The sequence below is a fragment of the Pimephales promelas genome, chromosome 2, assembly GCF_988280905.1.
Source record: "Pimephales promelas chromosome 2, fPimPro1.hap1.1, whole genome shotgun sequence".
Lineage (NCBI taxonomy): Eukaryota > Metazoa > Chordata > Actinopteri > Cypriniformes > Leuciscidae > Pimephales > Pimephales promelas.
This window is the reverse complement of record NC_142770.1, coordinates 36614640-36621353: the sequence shown is the minus strand read 5'-3', so window position 1 is coordinate 36621353 and position 6714 is coordinate 36614640. Positions and strand designations below refer to the sequence as shown.

General features: G+C 36.7%; 1 long non-coding RNA gene across 1 annotated transcript; it reads right to left on the bottom strand.

Annotated features, from left to right (window-relative positions):
• Window positions 1–1377: 1377 nt before the first annotated feature.
• LOC120491735 (uncharacterized) lies at window positions 1378–6329 on the bottom strand. The gene is made up of 5 exons (XR_005625286.2): window positions 6138–6329; window positions 5206–5287; window positions 4946–5055; window positions 4570–4673; window positions 1378–1737 (listed from the first exon to the last, which is right to left on the bottom strand). It is a non-coding gene; the product is annotated as an uncharacterized LOC120491735 (long non-coding RNA).
• Window positions 6330–6714: the final 385 nt, after the last annotated feature.

Below are 6714 nucleotides of genomic sequence, written 5' to 3'. Positions count from 1 at the left end.
CTGAAAAATGGGCTTTGATTGGGATTGTCCGCGGGTTACATAATGGCCCCATGTTAATTGCCCAGATGAATTTCATGTAGGATTGCACTTGGTACTAGGCCGGACCCAAGTGGGCAACATGCACAAGACCCATCTCGGTCCCAGCTTTAACCCAGCCGATATTTATATGTGGGGCCCATGTGGGTTTGAAATGGGCTGAAAAATGGGCTTTGATTGGGATTGTCCGCGGGTTACATAATGGCCCCATGTTAATTGCCCAGATGAATTTCATGTAGGATTGCACTTGGTACTAGGCCGGACCCAAGTGGGCAACATGCACAAGACCCATCTCGGTCCCAGCTTTAACCCAGCCGATATTTATATGTGGGGCCCATGTGGGTTTGAAATGGGCTGAAAAATGGGCTTTGATTGGGATTGTCCGCGGGTTACATAATGGCCCCATGTTAATTGCCCAGATGAATTTCATGTAGGATTGCACTTGGTACTAGGCCGGACCCAAGTGGGCAACATGCACAAGACCCATCTCGGTCCCAGCTTTAACCCAGCCGATATTTATATGTGGGGCCCATGTGGGTTTGAAATGGGCTGAAAAAATGGGCTTTGATTGGGATTGTCCACGGGTTACATAATGGCCCTATGTAAATTGCCCAGATGAATTTTATGTAGGATTACACTTGGTACTAGGCCGGACCCAAGTGGGCAACATGCACAAGACCCATCTCGGGCCCAGCTTTAACCCAGCCGACATTTGTATGTGGGTCCCATGTGGCTATGAAATGAAAAGTGGGCTCTGTATGGGATTGTCCACGGGTTACATAATGGCCCTATGTAAATTGCCCAGATGAATTTTATGTAGGATTACACTTGGTACTAGGCCGGACCCAAGTGGGCAACATGCACAAGACCCATCTCGGGCCCAGCTTTAACCCAGCCGACATTTGTATGTGGGTCCCATGTGGCTTTGAAATGAAAAGTGGGCTCTGTATGGGATTGTCCACGGGTTACATAATGGTGCCATGTAAATCGCCCAGGTGGGTTTTATGTAGGATCGCACTTATAAACAGGTGGGCCCCAACTGGGCCACATGCACAAGACCTATCTTGGTCCCAGCTTTAGTTTTTTGTGGGTACTACAAGGTTACTATATGGGCTGAAATATGGGCTTTAAGTGGGTTTGTCCATAGTTTCCATGCTGGCCCCAGCAACTTGCTGGATTTCAGGATTCAGGATTTCTTTTATACAGGATTTCACAGGGCTTTAGGTGGGGCCCAACTAGGAATCATATGTATGTGGCCCAATTAGGGATCATCTGGGCTCCATCTAAATGAGTAGCAACACCACACAAACAAGTTTTAAAGCATTAGAGCACACAGTGATATTGAAATATTTTCAATTTTATTAAAATTACTCATCATATTATGCTATATTCTGAAATTCCAGGGACAATATTTAAAGAAGCAGATTTATGTCAGATTAAAGAGTTCTATTTAATACCTATTTGTTAAAATACATATTTTGAACCTGTATTTGACCCAGTCTTTACTGAACATTTGAACAGGATATAAATTGGTGACAGTTAGAAGAAGCAGCAACTATACAGTACATTTATCAGTACAGCTTACACTGCAGACAGTCATTTGCGCATCTAGACACTCTCCTCCATCTCTTGTCCTGGACTATTTTGAGAGTTCCCTCTCAGTTCCTTGCCAGTTGATCTGTGTTGTCTTCTTAAGAGCCTCTGCAAAACATTTTTTTTTTTTTTTTTTAGGGATTTTGATTTTAGAAAAATCATGTTACTTACACGTCACAATACCTTATGACAGAATAACAATTTTTACTCAGGATAAAAAAAAAACAGCAAAAAAATTATATAGGAATGGTGACGGTTTTGGAATGTCACTGGAAGGGCATTTGGGAAATCAATAAAAAACTGTTTATAAAGTATGCATAATAAGTATAATGATTTATGATTACTTTTAAAGTAAAATTAGGAATGCTCCGATCAATCGGCCAGATATTAGGGTTAGGTTAACTAAGTAAGTAAGTAAAAGTTTATTTATATAGCACCTTTCACAGGTACAAGGCAACAAAGTGCCTTACAACAAAAACATTAATATCATAAAATACACACAATAAAAGCATAGACAGTACATGACCATATCATGTAACACAGGTGCCTAATTAAAAGCCTGAACAAATAAATGAGACTTTAGTCTGCATTTGAAGGCATCAACAGAGTCAAAAGAGCGCATATACAGTGGGAGGGGGTTATTAAACGCCTTCTGAAGCAAAGCCATGAGTTTGTGTAAGAAAAATATTCGGTAACGCTTTAGATTACAGCCCGGAATGTACTATGTAATTAAGAGAAATTTACAGTGTAACTTTCTGCAATTATAGTGTACCTATAAAGGACTTGCATGTAAGTATATGGGTAAAGTTTTGGGAATAATGGGGTAACAACCAGGAGAATTAAAAATATATATTTATACTGTAAGTATTATAGAAATAAGGGTTACTTATTCTACTATTATGATACAACAGTCTTACATTTGGGAGCAATTTAGCGAGTACATACACTGCAAACCTTTTTGTAAAAATTGTGTATCAATACTGTATAGGCTTTTTTTAAAGGACAGGGTACATACAGTATATAGGCATTTATACAATTCTTTAATATTTTTTAAAAAAATTATAGCAAAAGTGCAGATGTTTAAGTTTTGGCTAACATGTTTCAAGGCAAGAAAAGCTAAGACTATTGCATTTTTTTTTAAATACTGGGACATATATTTTGTTTGATGTGGTTACAGGGTAAGTGGTGCTTGTATAATAAATAAAGGTTTCCAAGTCAGTGATATAAAACTGTGTATGTATTTTTATTGTACTTACCCTGTAACTACATGGAACAAGGGGGTAACAAGCACCACCACATGAAACAAGTGTATCTTTCCCCAATATTTAAGCAAAAGTTGCAATAGTATCGTTTCAGTGCACTTAAGTAAAAAAGATGACTTTATAAATGCATATGTACCCTGTAATTTTTTTTAAAAGCCTATAATTTTAGAGTAGGTATTGGTTCACCTTTATTTCAAAAAGGTACGCAGTGTACAATTTTCTGGTGAAATTGCTCCCAAATGTAAGATTGTTATCACAATAGTAGGATAAACACCCTTTAGTCCTTTAATACTTATAGTATAAATAATTGTTTAATTCTCCTGGTTGTTACCTCCTTATTCCCCAAACTTAATATATTGTTCCTTTATACTTATATTGTAAGTATGTTATAGGTACACTATAATTACCAAAGGTTACGCTGTTAAATCGCTTTAATTACGCAGTACTTTCCAGGCTGTAATCTAAAGCATTATCAAATATTCATATTTAAAACTTTATTAAATAAAATAACCAGCTTCCGGCCAAGCAAACATACAGATTGCACTTAAGTGTAAAGTGCAACTTATGTGGTTTTAAGTTGATATTTACTCTACACCATTATGCACTACGCTACTTCTGACGTCACAAATTGACCTATGGCTAAGCCATTCAGTCAAACACGATGAGCAGTGCGCACCTAACCTAATACACTCGGACATTCTCTGCTTCCACGTCCATTGAAATGCATTGCAGTTAGTCAGTTTTCATTTTTTGTCATTTTAAGTTTAAAATGGTCAAACGGTGTGCATGGGGTACATACAACTCCGACACTAGGTTCCCGAGAGACTGGGCGACGGTGTGTATTTCTTTACCCTTTCCCAAGCCACTTCTCAACAGAGATAAGTGTCTGCTCTGGATTAAGTTATGCGATTAAGTCATGCGCCGCGGTAGACCACAACAACAACTAAAGTTAGCCTTCTAGCTGCTTTGTACATCATGTCACTTAGCTTAATTAACGTATCTGTAAATAACCGAGATAACAAATGTTAACAATGTTGTGCTGAATGATTCATGTAAATACTGTAGCACCAAACGGTGATGGCAACGATATGCGGTATATCACGTTTACATTGTGACCTGTAAATTACATTTTTGCCTGGAGCTGAAGCTTTTCATCGACCTTCTCAACAATAAAATTATTAATATAACCCTCCAATGCATAGTTAAGGCCCTTAAGGTGACTTTGAGATGATATATAATATTTCTGTCTCCAAAAATCACCAATTGCCTCCTGTAAAATGTCTGCCATAGCGCCTGTCCCCGAATGTTGACTGTTTGTCCAAGTGAGTGGAGGGGGCGTGGCTTAGCCATAGGTCAATTGCATAAGTTTGCAAGTAGGCTGCTTATGGCTATTTAGTTGGAAGCTAGTTGTTTTACTTTAAAAAGTTTAAATACGAATATTTTTCAAACAAAATTTTTGCTTCAGAAGGCCTTTATTAACCCCCCTGGAGCCGTGTGGAGTTTATGATGGATGGATGCACTTTTTTGAGCTTTTTTAAACTAATAGTTGCAAAGGATGGCTTGAGGGTGAGTAAATCATGGGCTAAATACTCTAATTAAATTATGTAAAATCTAATTTTGAAAAATGTATTAAATTAAGTACAATCAAAACACCTCAAAAAGGTTAATAAATCCATACCGGAAGTGGCAGTACAATGTAGTAGATAAAGAGCAATCCTCCACCAAATTGCCAGTACTCATCTGGATCCTTGGTCAATCTGGGATGGGGTGGGGTGATGCGTCCTTAACAATATTAAAACAAAACGTATCAATATCATACCAACATTTGCCATTATAAAACATTCAGAGAACATGAAAAATAGCCCAATAGCTCCCCGGTCTCCACTGTGTGTGTTTAATACTCACTGCTGTGTGTGTGTGTGTGTGTGCACTTGAATGGATGAAATGAAGAGCACAAATTCCGAGTTTGGGGACACATGTCACATCACATCAATTGAAGCTTTAAAAAAAGAAATTGCTACTCCAAAATCAAACAAACCATCAAACAATTTTACCTGTAGCCACATTTATCCTGTTATGACACGTCTGAGGGTCTTTCCCTTGATGTTCTTCCGTGAACTAAATAAAGGGCTCATGATGGTGACATGTTCTCCTTTCTTTGTCACTTTAGAGGAAGAAAGACATAAAGATAATTAGTTACTCAGATTTGTCACTGGTAGAGGATATGACTTTTGATGATGAGTATAATACTTTTGACAACATAATATATTAATCCCAATGTAAGGTTTAGAAGCAATGGTTAAAACTGACTTACATAATGAAGTTGATAATCATGCCGTTGTGGATTTGTCTCTATGTTGGGTGCCTGCTCTCCCCCCAAAAATCTTCTTCCAGTGCTTGATATATAAAAATAATAAAAAAAATAAACAAATCTCTTAAGATTAGCAGTTGTCAGTTTTTTAAGAGGTGATGTCAAAATATTTAGAAACGGGCATCTACTAAAATATAAGAGATTTAACGTTAGACCAATAACATTTCTCAACTCTTCTGTAGATTCCAGTGTTTCAGAGAGTAAATGACCGTTTTATCAGTCAAATCATATTTATATAGCGCTTTTCACAATATATCAGTCACTTTACTCATTTGGATTCTACTTCCCTAGTAAATAAATAAATAACTTCTACCAGAATATATTAGAACACATTTCAGACTAATTATACTTCAATTTCATTAACATAATTATTGACACATCACCTAAGAAGACTTTATTACACAATGAACATTATATATATGTATATATATATATATATATATATATATATATATTACGACCAAAAAATAAAGTAATAACGTTACCACTATTAAGTGTACCAAAAGTATATTTGCAATAGTTCCACTTTAGCACAATCAAATACACTTACTCAGAAGCACTAACGTTGCTTTCAGATAAATATGGTTAGCTACCCGTTATGTTAACGTTACAAACACAACTGCAGGTAACTTCGTAGCCTACGTCCGTTATCCGTTTATAAAACTCTCGTATGTGACGTTAACGTTAAGTTACACAGAACATTTCTGGGTAACGTTAGTTAATGAACTCCATTCACACACGTTTTGTTTATCTGCATTATATATTCAACCATGAACTATATTAACACTCTCATCCACTTATTTGAATGTAATACCTAAACGTTTATATCTCAGTTTTTCTAAAATGATAGTGGAGACAGAAAAATGTTCTCTTACCTGATCGCCAATATTGCAGGATCTCACGCATCCAGTCTGAGCGTCTTCTGTGTGTTCACATCTTCTGTTCTCCTTCGTTTACATGTCACATCGCAAATTAGTTCAAAATAATAATTGAAAGACCGAGTAATCTTGCTGAGCAGCCGTCGTCATCAACTCAAATGTATTTGATTTTTCAAACTTGACCAGTAAAAAGGCGCGCACAGTTGTCATTGGCCAGTTACATAGATGACAGTCAAATTAACCAATCATGATCAAAGAAGGTGAAACAACCGAAGTTACGACGTCACTCTGTAGGCCAAAACGCAGAAGTGAATTTGCATTTTAGCATTACAGTTCCCTCGCTCTAAAGCCTATGGGTTTTTTGAATGGGTTTTTGCTAAATCTCCTTAAATAAGGTCTCTGGTGAACAGAGCCTCTAAATATTTTCACGTTTTGATCTATGACAGAACACACAATTATAACCTGCTTGTGTTTTTTTTTAAAACTTTATTGTGTCTGATTGTGTTTTTTAACATCTTTATATATGCTTCAAAATGTATATAAATTTTGGATTAACTTGTAAATATTATCTTGC